Genomic DNA, 23,696 nt, shown 5'->3' on the forward strand with positions numbered 1-23,696 from the left:
GATCAGCCATGATCGCATTGAATGGCGGTGCTGGCTCGAAGGGCTGAATGGCCTACTCCTGCACCTATTGTCTAATGTCCTTCAGGAATAGTGTCTCATTCACAAACCAAAGAAACCCTCTAATGTTTTGTCAGGTGTAACCATCATGCCAAAAGGGATAGTGTAGGAACAGTTGACAACTCAAGACTGGTAGCAGAACTGCATTCCAGCACAATGTGCCACCTACTGCCACAGCCCTCATTTCTCCCTTACTGTAAACCAAAGAACTAATACTAGTTCAATGAAAAGTGCATGAAATAACCTTATAATCGTGCTCCAGAACCAGCTTAACTAACTAAGCTGCACAAATAGTCATAGTACTGGCATCCAATAACAATGAGGAAAACTACCCAACCATTTATGGTTTATGAAAAACTTAGCAAACTCCATCTGGCCAGTAACTCCCCAGTCAATTATCAAAGTGATGGAAGATATCGTCCAGTCTTATCATCTACTTCCTGATATTCAATGTTTTTGTTTTTTTCTGCCAGGACCACATGGCTCCAAATCTCATGTTTCTGCATGGTTCAGAGAGTTGGATTCCAGAGATGAGAGTGACTGCCCTTAATGTATATTCAGGATCGCAGTATTAATGAGCACATTGGACACCAAGAAGAAAACATTCCATTCAGTGGACACTTACATGACACAAAAAGACGTTTACAGTTGTCGGAAGCCAATTATCTCGGCCGTAGACCATCGCTGCAGGAAATCCTCAAAGCAGTGCTCTAGGCCCAATCAACTTCAGTACCCTCATTAGTGAGCTGCTTCCTATCGCATGGCCAGAAGTGAGAAAGTTGGCTGATGGTGTGCAATGCTCAATTCCAAAAGCAGCTCCTCAGCAATCAAAGCAATCTCAGTCGGCTGAATATTGTTCAATCTCAGACAGGACGGACAATATTCAGTCATAAACAATGTTAAGCAATATTCATGCCATGTGGCTGGAAACGACCATCAACAGGAGAGTTTAACTGCCTTAGACATTCAAGAGCATTATGCAACCAAGTCTCCCAACTTCAACATCCTGAAATATAAACACTGACTAGATATTCAACTGGAATAGGCATATAAATAATGTGGCTACAAGAGTCAGTCATAAAATGATTATGGCACAGGTTATCCAGGCATGTGAATGAGGTCAAAAATAGAGGCGAACGCTTGCACGAGGCGTACAATGGGGGTAAAAAAAAGGAACATTTTTGAAAATTTATACACAAAGTAACCAGTTTCAAGCCTCTTTTAGTGCATTTCAAAGTAAAAGCAGACATTACAAAATAATGTGAATATGTCACTGTACACTAATAACATTTAAGTATATAATCTTACACTTAAATTTAATATTTGCTCATTACAGTTCCACCACTGATTTTCTGGCACTCTTGGTTCCAGAGCTTTGCTGGTTTATCCAGCAGCCAAGGAAGTCGGCTATGGGGATAGATTTGCTGGCTCTAGCTGGGCTGAAGTTCCAGAGCCCCGGCCACAGGTTGCAAATTCAAACCACCAATTGGCCATGGAAGTCCATTTGGCAAGTATGATGTTGTGGGAATTACAGTGACATGGCTGCAAGAGGACCAGGGCTGGGAGCTGAATATTCAGGGTTTATGACCTATCGAAAAGACAGATGGGCAGAGGGGGAGGGGTCACTCTGTTGGCAAGGAATGATATTCAGCCCTTTGCAAGGGATGACATAGAATCAGGAGATGTAGAATCACTAGGGACAGAACAGAGAAATTGTAAGGGTAAAAAGACCCTAATGGGAGTTATCTACAGGCCCCCAAACAGTAGCCTGGATATAGGGTGCAAGTTGAATCAAGAGTTAAAATTGGCATGTCGCAAAGGTAATGCTACAATGGTTATGGGAGATTTCAACATGCAGGTAGACTGGGAAAATCAGCTTGGTAATGATCCCCAGGAAAGGGAGTTAGTGGAGTGCCTCCTAGATGGATTCTTAGAGCAGCTTGTACTGGAGCCTACAAGGGAGAAGGCAATTCTGGATTTAGTATTGTGTAATGAACCGGATTTGATAAAGGGAACTCAAGGTAAAAGAGGCATTTGGAGGTAGTGATCATAATATCATGTTTAAATCCACAATTTGGGAGGGAGAAGGGAAAATCGGAAGTCAGTATTGCAGTTGAGCAAGGGGGACTGTGGAGGCATGGGGGAGCTGGCCAGAGTAGACAGGAAAGAGACCCTAGCAGGGAAGACAGGGGAACAACAATGGCAGGTATTTCTGGGAATAATACAGAAGGTGCAGGATCAGTTCATTTCAGAGGAAGAAAGATTCTAAGGGGAGTAAGAGGCGACCATGGCTGACAAGGGAAGTCAAAGACAGTATAAAAATAAAAGAGAAGTATAACATAGCAAAGATGAGCGGGAAGCGAGAGGATTGGGACTCTTTTAAAGAGCAACAGAAGACAACTAAAAAGGCAATACGGGGAGAAAAGATGAGGTACGAAGGTAAGCTAGCCAAGAATATAAAAGCTTCTTTAGGTATGTGAAGAGGAAAAAAAGTTAAGACAAATGTGGGTCCCTTGAAGACAGAAGCAGGTGAATTTATTAAGGGGAACAAGGAAATGGCAGACGAGTTGAACCGGTACTTTGGATCTGTCTTCACTAAGGAAGACACAAACAATCTCTCAGATGTACTGGTGGACAGAGGTCCTCGGGTGACGGAGGAACTGAAGGAAATTCACATTAGGCAGGAAATGGCGTTGGGTAGACTGATGGGACTGAAGGCTGATAAATCCCCAGGGCCTGATGGTCTGCATCCTTAAGGAAGTGGCTCTAGAAATCGTGGACGCATTGGTGATCATTTTCCAATGTTCTATAGATTCAGGATCAGTTTCCGTGGATTGGAGGGTAGCTAATGTTATCCCACTTTTTAAGAAAGGAGGGAGAGAGAAAACAGGAAATTATAGACCAGTTAGCCTGACATCAGTGGTGGGGAAGATGCTGGAGTCAATTATAAGAGAAGAAATTGCAGACCATTTGGATAGCAGTAACAGGATCGTTCCGTGACTGCATGGATTTACGATGGGGAAATCATGCTTGATTAATCTTCTGGAATTTTTTGAGGATGTAATACGGAAAATGGACTAGGGAGAGCCAGTGGATATAGTGTACCTGGACTTTCAGAAAGCCTTTGATAAGGTCTCACATAGGAGATTAGTGGGCAAAAGTAGACTACATGGTATTGGGGGTAGGGTCCTGACATGGATAGAAAATTGGTTGGCAGACAGGAAACAAGGAGTAGGGATTAATGGATCCCTTTCAGAATGGCAGGCAGTGACTAGTGGAGTACTGCAAGGCTCGGTGCTGGGACCGCAACTATTCACAATATACATTAATGACTTGGATGAAGGGATTAAAAGTAACATTAGCAAATTTGCAGATGACACAAGGCTGGGTGGCAATATGAACTGTGAGGAGGATGTTATGAGGATGCAGGGTGACTTGGACAGGCTGTGTGAGTGGGCAGATGCACGGCAGATGCAGTTTAATGTGGATAAATGTGAGGTTATCCACTTTGATGGTAAGAACAGGAAGGCAGAGTATTATCTGAATGGTGTCAAGTTAGGAAAAGGGGAAGTACAAATATATCTGGGTGTCCTTGCTCATCAGTCACTGAAAGTAAGCATGCAGGTAACAGCAGGCAGTGAAGAAAGTTAATGGCATGTTGGCCTTCATGACAAGAGGAGTTGAGTATAGGAGCAAAGAGGTCCTTCTGCAGTTGTACAGGGCCCTAGTGAGACCACACCTGGAGTAGTGTGTAGTTTTGGTCTCCAAATTTGAGGAAGGACATTCTTGCTATTGAGGGAGTGCAGCGTGGGTTCACTAGGTTAATTCCCGGAATGGCGGGACTGTCGTATGTTGAAAGACTGGAGTGACTGGGCTTGTATACACCGGAATTTGGACGAATGAGAGGGGATTTTATAGGGAAACATATATTATTAAGGGATTGGACACATTAGAGGCAGGAAACATGTTCCCAATGTTGGTAGAGTCCAGAACCAGGGGCCACAGTTTAAGAATAGGGGTAGGCCATTTAGAACAGAGACGAGGAAAACCTTTTTCAATCAGTTGTAAATCTGTGGAATTCTCTGCCTCAGAAGGCAGTGGAGGCCAATTCTCTGGATGCTTTCAAGAGTTAGATCGAGCTCTTAATGATAGCTCGATCAGGGGGTATGGGGAGAGAGCAGGAATGGGGCACTGATTGTGGATGATCAGCCATAATCACATTGAATGGCAGTGCTGGCTCGAAGGGCCGAATGGCCTACTCCTGCACCTATTGTCTATTATCACGATGAGGTAGAGATTGGCTACCTTGCCCACCTAGATGCCACATTTTTGGGGAAGAATTCCTGGGTGGGAGGGAGATTTCCCGCAGAACCCCTAGCGACCTCTAGCAGAACCCTCGTGTTCATTACAAGTCCATACATAGTTTTTTAATTCTTTTTTTTCCCGATCTGATTTCTCTGTTTATTTGGCAGTGAGAAACACGGAAATCATGCAAAAAGCGTGGAAAATGTATTTTAAAAACAAGGAAATCCGCAGAAACGCAGAAAATTCACATGCCTGGTTATCTTGTATTAATTGTCTGAATTCCATCACTGGCAATAATAACTGCAGCGTACATCATCTACAAAATGCATTGCAATTACTCAGGTTCAGTCTTTACTGATGTATAAAACATAACGCCGCTGCTGCTGACCATGTAATTCAACCTCCCCCTCCCAGATTATGGGCATCAAATCCGGCACTCTGTCAATGCAAGTGTTACCTCAAGTCAAGCATCAGGAGAGCCAAGTCTTAAAATCCACCTCCAGTTGTGCCAAATCTCTTTAATCAGAGCCATATAAAAAAAATACTTGACAAGTATATCGTAAAAGACACCATGCTGACAAATCCTAATAGCCCCATACCAACATTGTCAAACTCCAAAACCTCTTTCATTCACCATGCAATGCCAAAGCCTACGACCATATCAAATCCAAATGATTTGGTGCCTTTTCCATTGCTATTTACAAGGTACAGTTAAAATATTAGTTCGCTATGTTTTATTTTAGAAATTTTGCACACCTTGTGCTGTTTCCCACGTTCCCTTTATATTCAATCAGGTCCACGTTTTCTGTATTCCATTTTGACTTGTTTGCAACTCGTTTCCTGCACTCTTTAAACTCACTTGGGTTGCTAGAAAATGTATTTTTGTTTGACTTTAAGTGAATAAAAAATGTCAGAATAAGACTATCTGATGTTGGTATGGAAAGTCTGTGAACCACATGCCACCGAAGTCCCAAAGATGCAAAAAATACTACCTGCATTGGATATCAAAGGAAAAAGTTTAATTGAAAAAAAGTGTAACAGCGAGATATTAAGAATTAGGTAAAATACCAGTTTTATTTTGATCAATGACGTAAAATTTGCTCTGAAAAATTAACTTGCATCCAATTACAAAAGCTATGAACAATAAACAAACACAAATTACCCACAGTCTTCAAAACCTCAGGTGCATCAAAGTGTTCATGAACAATAACACAGTAAGTGCAGTCAGTCACTTTCATTTGCATACATTATGGACCAAAATATATCAAAGAAATAATGACGTGATAAAAATATTTAGACTGAAGAATAAATGTGTGGTATAATACGCGATATTTAGTTCTCCAACAAATAATAGAATCTTGTAGCTCGTGCATTAGCGGCTCATCTAAATTAGTACATCTAACAAAATAGTCCCACAGTACTGCTGTTGATCGTAAACCCAGATTATGTGTTCTCATCTCCAAGACAATGCCTGAATTTACATATCTTTAATGAAGTGACAGTACAATAAAGAATCAAACCCAAATATCCGTTGCCTATTTTAATCCTACGGATTAGGAATAAATACAATTTTAAATCTGCACTGTGTTTAGTCAGCTGGGAGAATTAACATATTTTCAGAATTAGTGTTCCCATGAGACTCCATTTAGATCTAACTTACAAAACAATTCTTTGAACAAGGAATTTATTTCTTTCAAACTGAAGGATCGGGGTTCATTAATGTTACTCAAAGATTGTAGTGTTTTTCACTTTCCCAAAAACTTCCTTCCAAACTTATAGAACATCTGAATGAAAGTGATTTTAGCAAAGCTTCCAAAGTCTCACATTGAAACTGATCAAAACTTAAAACCTATGGGGTCGAGGGGAGTGGCAAATTGGATCCAAAATTTGCTGTATGGCAGGAAGCTAAGGGCAATGATTGCAACGTGATTTTGTGACTGGATGCAATTAGCAAGAGAGTTCCGTAGAGCAAAGTATATACTTAAATAAAGTAAATAAAGCAAAGTAAATACTTAAAACCCAATGTATACTTTGGAAATTGATGGAGCAGGCAGGATAAATGTGTGCTGATTATCTGAAAACTGGCTAAAATTGACAGTAAAGTAAACAACTATAAACTGCACAAAGACATTGTGTTCCTTTCGCTGCTCAATTGACGAGGTCAGCAATTAATGGAAAGATATTGAGTGATGCGTAACAGACAGATCTTGGAGTATATGCCCATGGATGATTAAAGATGTCGGATGGTTAGAGATACCATTCCAAAAATTTTCCTTTAATAAAAGAGAAGGGTCGCCAGGTTAGGCTCGTAACCTTATCCCACACCAGTTATGTACTACATCTACTGGTCAGCACTGGACAGATTGAAGAGGAGATTACTGAGTCTAACTAGAAACCACTTCTGGTGGAAGAGTATTATTCTGGCTGGTAGTCTGTAACCCATGGAGGTCTGCAGGGATCTGTGTTGTTTGTGATATACATAAACAACTTGGATCTAATTGTAGATGGGATTAGTTTGCAAGTGTACATACACCAAAATTGGAAAAGTTACAGTGTGAAGAACGTTGTCAAAGTATACATTGTACAGACATAGATCCCAAAATGGGTGGAGAAATGGCAAATGGAGTTTAATTCAAGCAAGTGTGAAGTGTTGCACTTTTCGTGGTCGAATGCAAGGGGAAGGAATACAGTCAAGAGCCTTAGCAGCACTGATGTACAGAGGGATCCAAGTCCATACATTGCTCTCGGAAAATTATAACACTGTGGAAAGAGTGGTAAAGGCGGTATATGGTATATATGCCTTCATTTGTCAGGGCATGAAGTACAAGACTAAGGGAGACATGTCGCTGATTTACAGGACTTTGGTTAGGCTACATTTTGAATAATGTGCGCAGTTCTGGTCACCCCATTAGAGGAAGGATGAGAAGGAGAGGTTTACCAGAAAACTGGCTGGATTAAAAGATATTAGACATATGATAAAATTGGAAAAACTTGGATGGTTTCTCTGGAACAGAGGCTGAGGAGAGAACTTATAGAGGTATATATTCAAAGACTGATTGGTATTGCTTTGAGGCGAGGGAAAAGTACATGTATACACCCATCTAAGTGCCTGAAATACACCGATGGAGGAGGTAGATACAATCATGACATCTATTGGTTTTAGATATTCTCACAGATATGGAGGAAATGGAGCACGTCCAAGCAGAAGAGACGAGTTTAAATTGTCTTCAAGTTTGGCACGAACGATGTGGACTGAATGGTTTAATCCTGTATCGTACTGTACTACGTGGCATGCAAGAGCCATTGAGTAAATCAAAATGGTTTCCTTGGTCAAAGGAGGCAGAGAAATTTAAGTGAGATTTAAAATAACGGGTCCAGATAAATAGAAGCTATTTCCCTGACCCATGGGCATAGATTTAAAGTAATTATTCCTAGATGGACGAGAAACAAAATGAGACAAAAAAATGTTTTCAGAGGTTGATGGCCTATGGAACGCACTGGCTGAAAAGACAGAGGCAGATGTCCTCATCATTGAATCAATACTTGGATGTATATTTGAAGACCCCAGACCTAGAAGGCTGGAGATAGTGCTGCAAGATGGAATTAGGTCAGGTGACCTTTCCCAGATTGCCTGTGTCATGAGTTTGTTAGTTACTACAGAAGTAAAATATTAGATGTCTTTAAATTGGCCTAGTCATGGTGCGCAATTATGATAACTACACGATAGAAATCCAATAATCTAGCCTGAAAACCCATGCCTAGAAAAAAGTACTCAATTTCTATAGCAAATCCAAACAAAAAACTCTTAAAACAAAATTTTAAATATATAAATCAACTTGGTAATTGGGCATTCCCTGCACTGAACCTTGACAGGATTGGATTGGATAGTTAAATCTTTTTTGTTTTAATTTCTGTAATAAATAAAGTTAAAACATTTTTAAACTACGTAATACCTCGGTATAACTTCACATTTACTGATAGTCTGTGTTTGAGGTAAAGCAGTGGAGAATACTATGTACACATTTTATAATGCCAGTTGAAAATCTAGAGTAGCAATGCAAAAATAAAATTAAACAAAATATTTCTTACATACTTGAATTTCAGCTGTTTTTGTTAGTTTAAAATTAAGGCAAACAAACCAAAACGCGCTGTAGAATATTTCAAAAGATGTGCAAAAATTAAAACTTCCAAGCAGATATCTTTAAAAATAAATTGTCCCTGGTTTTGACTTTCAAAGTTAAATCTTGAAGCAATATTAAAAGTTAATGATCCCATCTCTCACCAACTCCCCCCCCCCCCCTCTAAAACCCACTCATTTTGCTTTGCAGAATATCATTTTCTGTCAGCCAATCAAATACACCAAGCTGGCTATGACCTACCAGAGGGTTACCATGGTAACATCTGCCTTCTGGAATACATGTCATGCATGTTAAGTGCTTTCCGGACACACAACAGTTTAGGACTGCACCAAAATGCATTTATTGATTATTCAAAAAAAGATATCCATTAAATGAGTAACAGAGCTGGTAAATTTCAAGCTAATAAAACATGCACAATATTTCATTTTTAAAACATATGCACATGGAGTGAGAAATTACACTCCCATTTTATGTAGCTGATCAATGGTGAAGTCTGGTATGCAGTCCAAAATTAAGCTCTTGAGTGTCGATAAAAATAGCTCAAAGCAATGTGCAGCTTTACCTAAGACAAGGTACACTTGTTAACTATAAAATGTTCACATACCAGCACCATTACAAATGTTTTTTAATGAATATGCATTTTGAACATTTAACAAATGCAAAGAATGCTACCGTATTTACATTTTCAAAACCGATACTCTTCCACCTCATCATTTACCACGATCACACCCCCCACCCCATACTCAACCATGTAACATGAGCTTTATACAAAGCAGCAGTCCTCAAGCCATTTGACCAAGTTCTTTTTTAAAACAATATTGCAATGTATAACCAGCACCATTTCAATGGTGAAAAATATGCCAACTAAATTGCTGTGAGCATCAGTAACATAATGATTCCCATCCCCCACTTAATCATTATTTTTATTTATGTAATATTTATACACCAAACAGGAAAGCAATGCAACTAAACAAAAGCAAACATCACCGTCATCTTCAAGCTTCAATTCCCCCACCACTTCATGCACAGGGCAAAATTAATAATAAGATTAATCTTAACATGCTAAGATTAGCAATACTCAGTACTCGAAAAATAATTTGTCTAAATTAGAACAAATTCAACAAAATATAAACATTGTGAACTGTCAGAATTTTGTTATTAATTCTGTTTTAACTGAAAGAACCTTTGGGACCCGAAGTAACATGTTACTTTGTCTATTCCTTTATTACAATGGAGATATTCAGATTGTTTGGCAAATTAAACCACATCTTTTTGCTCTAGTCCACCTCGGCAAAGATTGGAAACATGCAGTCATATGGAACAGACAGAGACATATTACAGGCAGCAGGTCCATTTCAACCATCAAATACCCATCTATTCTGATCCTGTTTATCAGCATTTGATGATTAAGATTGAATTCATAAATGAACATCACATACTTTTGTTCAAAAGCTTTCATTTATATATAGGCAACATGATTGAGCAAACCTGCACCTAAAAACTGATTTACTATTTCCATTTCAAGGAATTTAGAATTTAAAAAACTGATCAAGAACATTCCAGGGGATCACTAAAAGTAATTTTTATACGCGTCTTTATAATTGTCTCATCCTTGATTTGTGCTCCACACAATGTTATGTTCTTAATTCTTCTTTACATTTCAACAAAGTTGTCTAATCTCTGGAGACGAGCAGTTTTGAAAAGTATTTATATTTAGATAATTCACAGGACACCCACGGAAAATTAAATGCAGGTCCAATACTAATTTTCCGGCGACTGGTGGTCTGGCACTCCTTTAATCAGGACAAAATGATGAGAGGGCACAGGTATCCACCCTCTACCCCCCCCCCCCTCCCCCACCTTCCCAGAAGTCCCCTCTGAAATTGTGCTGCCTAGGCTGGGCGAGGCAGCCGATCTCAAATTCATTGGGACTTCCGTGGCCGATCGGCGGGTTGAATTTGCTCCCTTCGGCTGGTGCTCTGGAACTCTGGCCCGGCCGGAGACAGCAGATCCATGCCCAGAGCTGACTTTGTAGGTTGGTGTGTTAGCCCGCACGGGCCTAGGCAGTCCATTCCAGTGCCGTTCGACTCCTCTTGGACACTATGACCTCTGTTGGTCTGGCAAAATGTATAATCCACCAAGGCCCTAGAACCACAGGTGCAGGAAAATTGGTGGTGGACCTGTACCTCCGTCCCAAAGCAAATCCCTCCAATATTGACTTGTCCGATTCTGAAAAATAAGGAGAAATTGGTGGAAATACTATTAACGGGCATCATCCAACGAGTTGTAGTTTAAGGTTGGCTTCGGATAACCTCAATTCTCTCCCTATGTATGCTGTCTGACCCACTTGGTGTTTATGCGATTTCTGTTTCAATTCCACTACCATCTCATCACCCAAATCCTAATTCAATTTGTCACTACAATCAACTTTGAAATTGGATTCACTCAATTAAAACTCAAACTAATCTGAAGAAATGGAGCAAGTTTACTCAATCTACTTTACTTCAGGATGAATGTCAATATCACTCACCTTCACAAAGTATCTTTTATATCCTGAACTGCCAATTCATTACTTTTGAAATGCAGGTGCTGAAAAATTAATACGCAAGCCCAAAAAATCCATTAAGTGGCCAACGGGCAGGGCTTGATATCTTTTTGAACGTGAGAAGTTGGAAATGTATTTGGAGCACAGAAGCGTGGGAGGTAATTTGATACAAATATTTAAAATCATTAAAACAATCAAGTCAATTCACCAAAGTGTCAAGAATCATTTGCAAATTTAAGGTGATTGGTGAGGAATCAAAAAGTGAAGGGGGAAAAAAAACTTTGAGCAGTGTCAAGATAAAATGCAACGCCTTGAAAGGTCATGGACTTGCAGTGAATAACAGCTATTAAAAGTTAAATGAATGGAAGTATGGGGCAATAGAAAAATACAGGAAAAGGAAAAAGATGGAGAACAATCCTAACTGGATCGCCTTGAATTAGAACCGACAAGGAAACAACGGTAAGAAATCTGGCATCCTTACCTAGTCCAGTTTCCCATTTTCAACATGAAAAATTAGTGATGCTTTTATTGCCCAGAAAAAAAAAATGTCTGTGAAGCTGCTAAGGATAAATATTTGTGTAGGAAAATAACTGCAGATGCTGGTACAAATCGAAGGTATCACAAAATGCTGGAGTAACTCAGCGGGTCAGGCAGCATCTCTGGAGAGAAGAAATGGGTGGCGTTTCGGGTCGAGACCCTTCTTCAGACTGATGTCAGGGGGAGCGGGACAAAGAAAGGATGTAGTTGGAGATAGGAAGACAGTGGGAGAACTGTGAAGGGGGAGGGGAAGAGAGGGACAGAGGAGCTCTCTAAAGTTAGTCAATGTTCATACCTACACATCACCAAGCAAAATTTAAAAAGTTGTCACGCCTTGATTTATACTTCTCATTTACCAATTTCCCAATCCAAGTGTTGAAGATTATTTACCACGAGATACATCAGGAGCAAAGATAAAAGGTTTCTACTAATACCCAATTTTCAAAAGGGCGACTTGACTGTGTGCAACAGCAGGAACCAGGCCAGAATAAAAATCAAAGACATTTCCCATCAATATTATTTACCAGATTAATTGACCAATTTCTAAATTTTCCAACCTGGATGATCAATTTGACATATTCACAGAATACTTTCAATTAAGTTTATTTTTATTGAAATACTTGACTCCAGAGTAATAATTTTCCTCAGATATAAAAAAAAAGTATCTATAACTAATGACAATCCTTGCAGCTGTAACTGGAGCAGTAAAACTACTTTGCTGGAAACAAATGTTGCCTCATGTTTTAAAGCAGAGAATCAAAAATAATTTGGAGAAATTGTTCATTCCATGCAGAATAAGCATATTTACATAACTCCCCAATAAAAAAAAGCCAGCCACTCTTATATCTTGGAAAGACCACACTGTGGTATTAATTTTAAATACAAAGTTCATCACATTTATGTTGATAACATTAATTTTGCAGCATGATGAACTTCAGTCACACAAATCTACTGCTAATCTAACATTCAGAGTAGAGCATTCTTTCAAGAAGCTAATGAGGTCAAAGGCTCCCTCGTGAATTTTTGCTGTTCTGCCTGTAATGAATCGGCTGGATGCCAGGCACACAAGCGATCAGAATTCTGTTTTTAAAGCAATTGTTTGTATCCTTTGTGCTTAAACTAACCAGGGATTGTATTTTATTTTCAACATCTGCCAATTTAGCCACAGTCAGCAACAAAAAAAAAAAGTGTGTTCAAACACAAAGCTTCACAGGATTAATGGGGAGGATTGTACAAAGTCAGAGGTTTGATGCATGCACATTTACAGCAATAAAAATAGAAGTAAGAAAAATGTCAAGCAAAGGCAACACTTTTGCCTCACTCTTGAAACATAAAGTTCTTGCTGGCAGACTTTTGAAGCTTCAGCACAGTTCATCAGGTAAACTGAACATGAAAACAAGAGATAAAACATTTACTAATTTATTTCATCCATTCAGCAGTCCAGTTTTTCCTCAATGAAATGTGCAAATATTTAACTTCACCTTTAGTTGTCATCCCCTCTGCAAATGTTGATAACTGCACAAACACAAGAACTTCTTAACATAAATCCCACAGCAGCCATGTTCAAGGGATTCAATTCTTGCCCCATGTTAGAATTAAAAGGCAATCATGGCAGATTTGCATGCTCTTCTCTGCAATGTCTATGTGCTTGAAAGTCTTGGCAAACCAAGCATAACATAGCACGTTCTTAAAGAAATTAACGATTTGATCACAGCTACTTATTTGTATTTTTCTGCTCTGGCCATGTTGTTGTTGTCATTTTTGTTCCACTTCATTAAATGAAGGTTTGTTCATTTTCCTTCAGCATCAATGCTCATTTGAATTCAACAAATTAATGAAGCATAGGCCATGCTTATTTTTCCAGCCTATGTGCACTACTTTTCAGTCAACTCCATTAAAATTCACAAGCCAATCAGCCAATGTTGTTTTCTTTGACCCATCTTATGAAGTCTAAGCATTTTCTACCAATTCCATTGTACTACCATAAATCAAACCACCATTTAACTTCAACTCCATATCAAATAAAGAAAATGCACAGCCACAGATAACGAGACATCTTTGGAGAAAATGTGATATTAATACCTGCATACACAATTCCATGACATGTAGGGAAAAAAACAATTAAACAATAAAAAATGAACATGCATGCTCAGTCTGAATTATCAGGAAAGTAAGTGCCTTAATCAGCAAATAATCTCCCCCCCCCCACATACACATAAAAATATAAGTGGACCAATTATCTGTAGAATGCTTGGGCACCATGGTTTTTTGAAATTTTGTGAAATCTTTGCCATATCACCACCATCTATTAATTTCACAACACCAAGCAAGACAAGGACAGTGGATGCATTGCAATGCAAAATTTCAAGTTCCCTTCTATGTCACATATTCTGACTCAGATTGCTGTTCTTTCACTTAATAAGGTTAATATCCAGGGAGTCTTCACTATGCTGGTAGTTTCTCAAGACCTGCAGAATTGTCCAATGAGGGATCTACTACAACTGCTGGGGGATTTTTTAAGCAAGACCCATCTGTCACAAATCTAAGGATATACTTTTAATTTGATAATTGAACTACAAAAAGTTATTGAAACCAATCTACAATCCTCACAGAAACTTACTTGTAAATTCATTGCTCTGAAGTTTATTTAAATCATGGAAACAGCACATTCTCCCTCAGATACATAATCCAACATTTTCAAGTAAGATTACTAGATAATAACTTGGAATTCAAAATACTGTCATTTTGCTGGGTACTCCACAAAAGTACCAAATTCCTCCCGGCCACCCCAAATGGGTGTCCAGGTGCATCAACTCAAGCAAGGAACTTGGACCTCATACTCTTTTGCCTATATGGCTCAGTATTGAATACTAGCCACCTGAAGAGAGAATACAACTTCAAATGACCATGATCAGAACTAGGGCTGGCGTCAATATATTCAAATTCTAAAAAGTTGCTCAAGGCTTGTTACACTACCAATGACACTTGCCAGACATGCCATTTTAAAAATATAACACTCCATTCACACTTCTAATTTTCAAATGGTAGAATCTGCAATGAAATACCAGCAATCTGACAATTTCATCATTAAATCATAAAGAAGCTTTTTCAGAATATTGACACCTATCCCAAAAAGGTGGAATTCAATCCTCACTATTTTAAGAAAATTCAATATTCAGGTTTTACAGTACGGAAATATGTCCATTGTTAGTTTATTGTCACTTGTACCGAGATACAGTGAAAAGCTTTTGTTGCTTGCTCCCCAATCAGTGGAAAGACAATGCATGAATACAATTGAGCCATTCACAGCGCAGACATGTTAAGGGAATAATGTGAATAAAAAGAATATATAAAATGTGAAAACTGATCTGCCTAAATGTTGAGAAAATAAAAGGACAGAGTTCACTTAATCCTGTTGACATATTTTAAAAGTGATACATGCTCTACTAATCTCACTCAATAAATTGAAAAGTTTTTGCTCACTTCAGTGTTACTGGGATTGCTGAAGTTGATAAAAATATAAAGCAACAGAATTAATTCAAAAGTCAGAGCACATTACCCACTGCATTACAAACTGGTATTGAAAAAAATTGTTACCCATATCAATGTGACATTACAAAACCTTTTTTCCTTTAAAAAGTTATCTTTAAATTTTAATTTCCCCATAGTTTTCCCAGTTGCATATGTAGCCAAATCAATGCTTCAATCATTTTACAGTAAAAAAAACGAATAATTTAAATTTTACAAAATATCAGGTAGACATTGAGTACAAATCAGTTGATTGGTCAAATGAAAAGCACACTGTGAATCTGAATTAGGAGCAGATTGCACCAGTTTCTTTATTCTTAGCTGTGCTTATTTTTTTGCCAACTTCTCCCCTCCCCCTTAAATTTTATTTGGCTGATGATTTTCTACAGCAGCATTCATTCCCGAAGTTCAACATTTATCAGATTAAAATATTTTTAATTTTATTTATAAAAAGTTGAGGTTTTGAAATTCGATGAAACCTTTTTACATAATTTCTTCAAAAAGCAAGAGTGCACAATAATTATAACACGTTTCTATTTAACAGGGTCAATTCCCTCCCCCATTCACGCATCAGCATATTTTTCCAAAGCAATTCTTTGGATTTTCTTCGATACATTTTCATAACCATATCACTGACAACCAAAAATAAAGTAAACATGCCTGCCATGATTTAACATGATTCAACATAGATGCTCCAAATGTATACGGTTATACTATATTTTTCCAAGATAAAAAGGTACATTTATTAGTCTGATACTGGTTTTCCACAGAAAAGTACTTCATGCATGTAAATTGCACTATACTTTAAACATAATACCACTTGTTAGTCACACATCTCACATGTGGGGGAGGGAAGCATAGTACCTACAATGTTTTATAGACTATGGACACAAAATGTTGGAGTAACTTAGGCAGCATCTCTGGAGAAGGAACGGGTGACGTTTTGGGTCGAGATAGTCTGAAGGAGGGTCTTAACCCGAAACGTCACCCATTCCTTCTCTCCCGTTGTACCCCTGTACAATGACAATAAAGATATATTGTATTGTATTGTACTGAGTTACTCCAGCATTGTGTGTCTACCTTCAATTTAACCCAGTTCTTTCCAACATATTTTATAGACTGATATATTTCAACAAGGTAGCAGGCATTAAGGATCTTAATTGAGGAGCATATTCAAAATCCTGAGAATTATTGAAAACTCTGCTTCATTTTAACAGAATTGATTAAGTGCCAAAATATTCTGATCACCTGATAAATACTCGCTCTGTTGAATTGGTCGTGCAGTTTTAAATAATTAGGTCAAAGTACGAACACAGTGCTAGAATACTGAACCAAATCATAATGTAAAGATTCCAATCAACTTGGACTGATGCCCAAAAATAACAAGACCTATTAAATCGTATTAAAGATGATTTTTTTACTTAATCTGTGTTTCCCCTACATTTTGTAACAGGCAAATTAGATTAGAACAGGAAATACCCCATTCTTTTAAATGGAAGTTAATTGTCATTTTAGTTTACATTTATTGGCTATAGGACTGGGGGAAGGGAATGGTCGGGTGGAGAAGATAGATCAACACTATCTCACTAAGTGAAAAAGCCTTCTACAAAGTAACGTACGTTGGTACACAATTTGCTACAATTTAAAAGTTAAAGCAATTTTAAGTAAAATATAAATAGTAATATTAATAGAAACATAAAAAATAGGTGCAGGAGTAGGCCATTCGGCCCTTCGAGCCAGCACCGCCATTCAATATGATCATGGCTGATCATCCAAAATGAGTATCCCATTACTGCTTTTTCCCCTTATCATAGAAAAATGGGTGCAGGAGTAGGCCATTCAGCCCTTCGAGCCAGCACCACCATTCAATATGATCATGGCTGATCATCTAAAATCAGTACCCCGTTCCTGCTTTTCCTCCATGTCCCTTGATTCCTTTAGCATTAAGATCTAAATTTAACTCCCTCTTGAAAATGATAATCTAAATGTTTAATTGTTTACATCGGCTTTAAAACTAATCAGTCATATCTGAAGTAATAAACACAAGATTAAAACTATTCATTTGACACTAACAAAGTTACACCAGCCTCTTGCACTTCAACCAGCATTTATCCAATATAAACATTTTTTTTAAAAAATTCAATGAAGTGGTATGTGTGTCCTTGTAATATGATCACTTTCCTGCCATGCCATGTATGCTGGGGCTCCTCCGGGTTACGAATGACCCAATTAGTGGAAATCAGACATCACACAAATTCCCCCATGCATTTTTAAAACATTTTCCAGGCTAGTAATAATAATGTTGCTTGATATTCATTAATGACTGGATACAGAATATATCCCCTTAGTTTAATTATGGGCAGTGTTAGGGTGATTATTTAATGAAATAATCATTGTGGTGCGTTATGGGAAAAGAAAAGAAAAGAACAGTTCTGACATACACAGAAGTCATTTTAGTGAGAGCAGTTCGGAACAGGACCTTGACATAACCCAGAGACTACTTGAACTTCATTTCCATTATATCCACATCGACAAAGACAGAAAAAGATCAAGTTCACCATTGTCATCAGTCCAACAGTAGATAATTTAGTCACGAGAGGAAAAGTATTTGAAGATCAGGACCTCAAATCCACAGTGACCTGATACCTACTCTCTTTTATTCTTTTGAGAACAAATGCCTGCAGGAGGCATTTTAAAGCCCTGGAGAGGCATGACAGACACTGCCCCCAACACAATCACCCACATCCAGGCCAACATCCCAATTTCAATCGAACCCTAATTTGACTCCCTCAGCTTCAATAGGCAAGTTATGAAATTTGCATATTTAAAACCAGACTCCTAGAGCTTTATTCCAAGTTCTTTCAGGAAAATACTAGACACATGCAGCAAGATATTCAAGGATGTTCAAGGTCCCTGTGGAAAAAGTGTAATATTCCCAACGATTTATTGGCACCTCTGACTCAAGCCTCAATAGTACACAAAAGCAGTGTAAATGTTGGAAGGAATGCACCAGCTCCTATATTATCCATCCATTCTGTCAGGTACCTCCTTACCTACCTGCAGCACATTTTGCAAACCCCACATTGCTACATCAGGCACCAAAACCTTTGAATTGAAGTGAAAACGAGTAATCTTCAATTGCCACAGAATGCCCCAGGGGAGACTTGCATGATTATTCATTCAGCAATAATTGTATAAAACTCAGTTCTCTGTTTAAATCAACCATTTGCAGTTGTATAAGATGTTGGTGAGACAGCTCTTAGAATATTGTGTTCAGTTCTGGCCACCATGTTATAGGAAAGATATTGTCAACCATGAAAGATTTACAAGGATGTTGCCAGGACTAGAGGGTGTGATCTGTAGGGAGAGGTTAAGTAGGCTGGATCTCTATTCCATGGAGCGCAAGAGGATGAGGGGAGATCTTATAGAGGTATACAAAATCATGAGAGGAATAGATCGGGTAGATGCAGAGAGTCTTTTGCCCAGAGTAGGGGAATTGAGGTTCAAGGTGAAGGAGAAAAGATTTAATAGGAACCCGAGGGGTAACTTTTTCACACAAAGGGTGGTGGGTGTATGGAACAAGCTGCCAGAGGAGGTAGTTGAGGCTGGGACTATCCCATCATTGTCAGGTTTGGAGGGATATGGACCAAGCGCAGGCAAGTGGGACTAGTGTAGCTGGGACATTGTTGGCTGGTGCGGGCGAGCTGAGCCGAAGGATCCATTTCCACACTGTATCATTCTAACTCTATACAATCAACAGGGAATCTACTGCAAGGCACTATGATATATCCCTTGGTACCAGAAAATACTAGAAATGCACTGATCAGGCAGCATCTGTAGAAAGTATAAACAATTCAGGTCATGACCCTTCTAATGTTTCTCCAATGTTTTCTAATGTTAATTGTTTCTCTCACTGCAAATTCTGCCTGACTTGTTGAGAATCTCCAGCAATGTTTTGCTTTTGGTTATCCTTCACAATGGCTGCAGGGCAAACTATAGCATGAAAAAAAACCTTTGAACTTTGATGTACTAAATTCTGTTCAACACATTTTATTTTAAAGTGCCTAATATTTTACTAATTCTGAGAAGCTACTTAGATAATTGTGGTTTATGTTAAACAATCCACATTTTAATAGCAGAATCTTAAAAACTGATCTCCAACACTTATATTTCTTACCTCTAAGTACTCATAACCAATATTGCATTCAGATTGCCATTTAAGATGGTTTATTTGCATTTTTTCTCAATCATTCTTAGCATGTCAACAAGAAACATACTAACATTTTAAAGCAGCTTACTGTCACTATCCTACTGTTGTAAATCTACATTATTAAATGAAGGATGAATGACAATGAGGGGGGAAGTTGCCAAGGAGAATTATTTCTCTACAGGTGGATCAATGCACAAGATTTAAACAAGATGACAAATTACAATTGTATCACGATAATTGCTATAACTAAATATTTTGCACAGGTAGAGAAAATAGATCGTTACCAATAGAACTTTCGCCAGTATACATCCCAAAATTATGTAATTCCATTAACCAAAAAACACAGGTAAGTTAATTCATAATTTTTTTAAGAAGATTACAAGCAAAGGCCTCCTCTGGTAAATATGGTTGGAGAAGCCGATCCCCTTTTCAACTCTTGGCATTAGTATACACAATATACTGAACTCGAGGAAGCCAAAGTCAAAAAATAAATAAATCAGAGCCATGTTTCCTGAAGCCTTTCTAATTAATTATCATAACCACAATTCAAAGGCAAATCTTTACAAAAGTATAAATATTGATCTGAAAATCCACAATCTGGGTTTATATACTAAAGCCTCATTCTTTCAAATCAATCCAAAGCATAACAAAGTCTAAAAATGACAGAGGTTACAATACAACCTCCATTGAATTCAGTAAATGGAACGTTACAACTAAAATGTAATGTTGAACTTTTATTCAAATATTTCACATGGGTTTTTGTATGAAAAGTTGGTAAAAATCATATTTTCTGTTGACTTTATTCAGGATTTCCCCTGCAACCAGTTGGGGAGTTTGGTGCAGACCAAACAACTTACTGCAGTCCAAGACGTAATATAAACAAATATTGTGACCCAATAGAACACAATGACATGAAGAATATATCGTAATTGCAGAGGGTATGCCAAGATTTCATAGAAATATAGAAAAATGGGTGCAGAAGTAGGCCATTCACCCTTCAAGCCAGCACTGCTATTCAATATGATCATGGCTGATCATTCAAAATTAGTACCCCATTCCTGCTTTCTCCCTGTATCCCTTGATTCCAATGGCTTTCTTTGTCAATGTCAGAAACATTGGTATCTATTTTACCTGGCATTAGTCACAACGTTGGTTTAAGTAATATTGCAAACACTAATACAATCTCCTCAGTATAAATTTACAGATATTCCTTTTGCCTCTGTACATAGGTTCAAAGAATCAACATCCTGAGGATGTGTAGGAAAATAACTGCAGATGCTGGTTCAAATCGAAGGTATCACAAAATGCTGGAGTAACTCAGCGGGTCAGGCAGCATCTCAGGTGAGAAGGAATGGGTGACCCGAATCATCACCCATTCCTTCTCTCCTGAGATGCTGCCTGACCCGCTGAGTTACTTCAGCATTTTGTGAAACATCCCGAGGATAATTTACACCAAGAAAGAAAATGTAAAAATAACTTATAAATTCTTCCAACTTAATAAGTCAGTTAGTAGTAATTCAGCTATATCTCTCACACTAGTTTCTTCCTAATTAATTGCTAAATCAATTGAAGAGTTTAACCATTCTTCACTGCCTTATCATCAGCAACCTTGTTTGCATCCCATCAACAATTAATACACTGTAGTCAAAGTTATCTGACACCACAATTCCACAACACAAATGCATACATTTGGTTAATTAACTAAAGAGACGCATGTTAAACTATTCAACAAAAAGAAATAATACAAAAGTCTGTTGTGGGACACTGCCTTCCAATGGAAATCTAAGTTTACAAGCATTACAGAATTATTTTCATGGTCCTTACTGAGGTGTTGGAAAGAAAGCTCCCCATAAACTTGAACATTACACAAAAGACATTCTGAATTAGCAGAGAGCAATTGTAATACAACTATGTCATTTACAGATATGGACAATATCAAGCATATAATTTTATTAAATTAAACAATTTGTCAACATTTCAACAAAATATGCATGCCAGAACAATTACTTAGTTTGTCCAAGACTTATCCCCTCTGACAAACAATTGTTCCACATCAAATATAGGTTTCATGAAAAAATGTCAACACAACATCTTGTCTTTCTAACTAGGTTTATACATTTCTGGATGGTCTTTCAATAGGGCCCAGAAAAGCTTGGATCGAGGAGTAAATTCAAGTACATAATAACCAAGATCACATCATACCTAGCAGGTGGACATTATCAAGAACCAAAATTCTAAACATACATTTAATCCCGGTACTTATTTCTTTCCCTCTACCATTTCGGTTTTGGAAAAATAAATGAAAAGAAAAATGGTGTCCATATATGTCTTACATGTACCCTGACAGAACTTGTTATGTCTGTGGTGAACAAAGTGATTGTGAAAGCATATCCTTAGTTAAAATCCATCAGATTAACTCAAATGGATTTTACTGAAGTTTGTAGTTTTCATTTCAATACTCAACAAGTATCAATGCCAACTTGGGTTTCCAAAGGTATTGAAAAAAACAGTTTCCACTGATTACTCCCAATTATTGCCGAGTGGCTTAATCCAATCTTAAATTAATTTATACATTCAAATCTTTTGTAAAACATTACTGATGTTCTATAAATTATATTAGAATTTGATTTGAAACTAGTTTCCATTCTTCATAATTAAAATATTTAGTTTGTAAACTGAATTTTACCTTGAACCGTTTAATTTTTGACTTGTTTGAAATGTTTTCCTTCACACAACATAAACAAGATTTGATTCACCGATACTTGTGTTCTCATATCCCTCGTCTGAGTTTTTATTTAAAAATGTCAAGACATTTTACATTTCAATTCATTGATATTTACTATGTCCATGGTTTGTTTTTATGTTAAGGCACACGTCAATTTCAGGGTTTGATGATTTCAAAGGCCGACAACTTACTACACTTTAGTCAGTCGTTTCAAGTAACCGAAATCGTCATATAAACCCGATAACCAGCGCCTAATGTAAACAAATGCTTCTAGTTTTTACAACGGTGAAAAAAGTGGCTTTTAAAATATTACAGATTAACATATACAATGTATTTAACACCATTAAGAAAACACGATAATTTATTTTAAAAATACAACTCCATCTACAATAAGACATATTGATACGATTTGTTCCCCTCTTTATACTTGTAAAACTGGTTGCTGGGCGGATGGATTGGTGAGAATAACCAAGAACAGTCATCACCATGTCATCACCTGACTCCAGTCAGAACAGAGTAATAACAAAAAAAAATCCTGAGATCAAATACCGAAGACTACAAACCGGTTTTCCTATTTACTAAATCGAGGTTACTTTTCAATGTTTCGTAATCCAGCATGTATTATTTTGTTTGCAATCAATCTCTCCCATCACACAAAAATAACGAAGCGAGAGAGAAAAACACACTCCAGCTTCCTACTCAAGCTTGCCTTTTGTATCCCTGTACGTCCTTCGTCTGCTTGGCAATTAAACACATTTGTATTTTAGGCTTTTTTTTAAACATATGTTCACACAATGAAGTGACGCGAAAACGTTCAAAACATGCATTTCACTGAAAATAAAACTTTCGTAAAAATTTCGCCACCTAACCACAGAAATCCGTTGAAACAAACACAGAATAAACAGGGGGAAAAGTCTTTTTAAAAGATGTGAACTCGAATTGTAGCCACATTTCCCGCTCCCCTCCCCCAAACACACACACAGTCCGAGCCGCGTCCTCCATCTTAGATCCGCACTTCGCTCGCCTTTTTTCACTTAAAAAAAAGATTAAAAGTTGAAAAATACGAACCGTCCCTGCCCATTTTGGATCCGTTTTTTCCCTTCCCGTTCGACGGCGTAAGAAAATATCGAGTTTAAAAATTGATTAAATTAAAAATGGGAATAGTTAACACCGCGTCTTCACAGGACGAACAATCCTAAGCCGCCATCTGGTGGCATTTTCCACAATCGAATGGCGCAATGCAAATCCAGACAAAGATTGCCCTCTGGCGGCCACCATCCGTGGCCCGGCTCGTGCCCGCGCACGAGCGGTCGCGGTTACGCGCCCCGCGGCGTAGGAGCGTGTGGTCCGTATTGAAGTAGGAGGGGGAGGGGGACGGAAATGCTGGCGGCGAGCACCCGCTCGCCATCCCGCGCGCGCCCGTCCGCCGCCTCACGCTGGAGAATGACGCGCGTCAGGACGCCGGGGCGTTGCTGGTTGTCAAGCAGGGAGGGAGGGAGGGAGGGAGCGAGCGATCAATGGAGAATAAATTTTCGTCTTTGCGCAAAGGCCGAGAGCCCTAATTTAAAACTCCATTGTTGAGGGATGTCTTGCAGGCTTGAAAAAAAATGTTTGTTGTGGAATATCTCAGCTGTTTGTGAAGGGAGCCGC

The 23,696-nt window shown here is 38.2% G+C and overlaps 1 protein-coding gene across 1 annotated transcript in view; it reads right to left on the reverse strand.

The window, feature by feature from the left end:
- Positions 1-23,262, reverse strand: part of stag1a (STAG1 cohesin complex component a) — a 174,691-nt gene extending 151,429 nt beyond the window's left edge. The window contains exon 1 of the mRNA XM_078410778.1: positions 23,115-23,262. The gene's annotated coding sequence lies outside the window, so the exon portion shown is untranslated. The remainder of the gene's footprint in view (positions 1-23,114) is intronic.
- Between the last annotated feature and the right edge of the window lie 434 nt (positions 23,263-23,696).

The sequence above is a fragment of the Rhinoraja longicauda genome, chromosome 13 (genome assembly GCF_053455715.1).
Source record: "Rhinoraja longicauda isolate Sanriku21f chromosome 13, sRhiLon1.1, whole genome shotgun sequence".
NCBI classification, from domain to species: domain Eukaryota; kingdom Metazoa; phylum Chordata; class Chondrichthyes; order Rajiformes; family Arhynchobatidae; genus Rhinoraja; species Rhinoraja longicauda.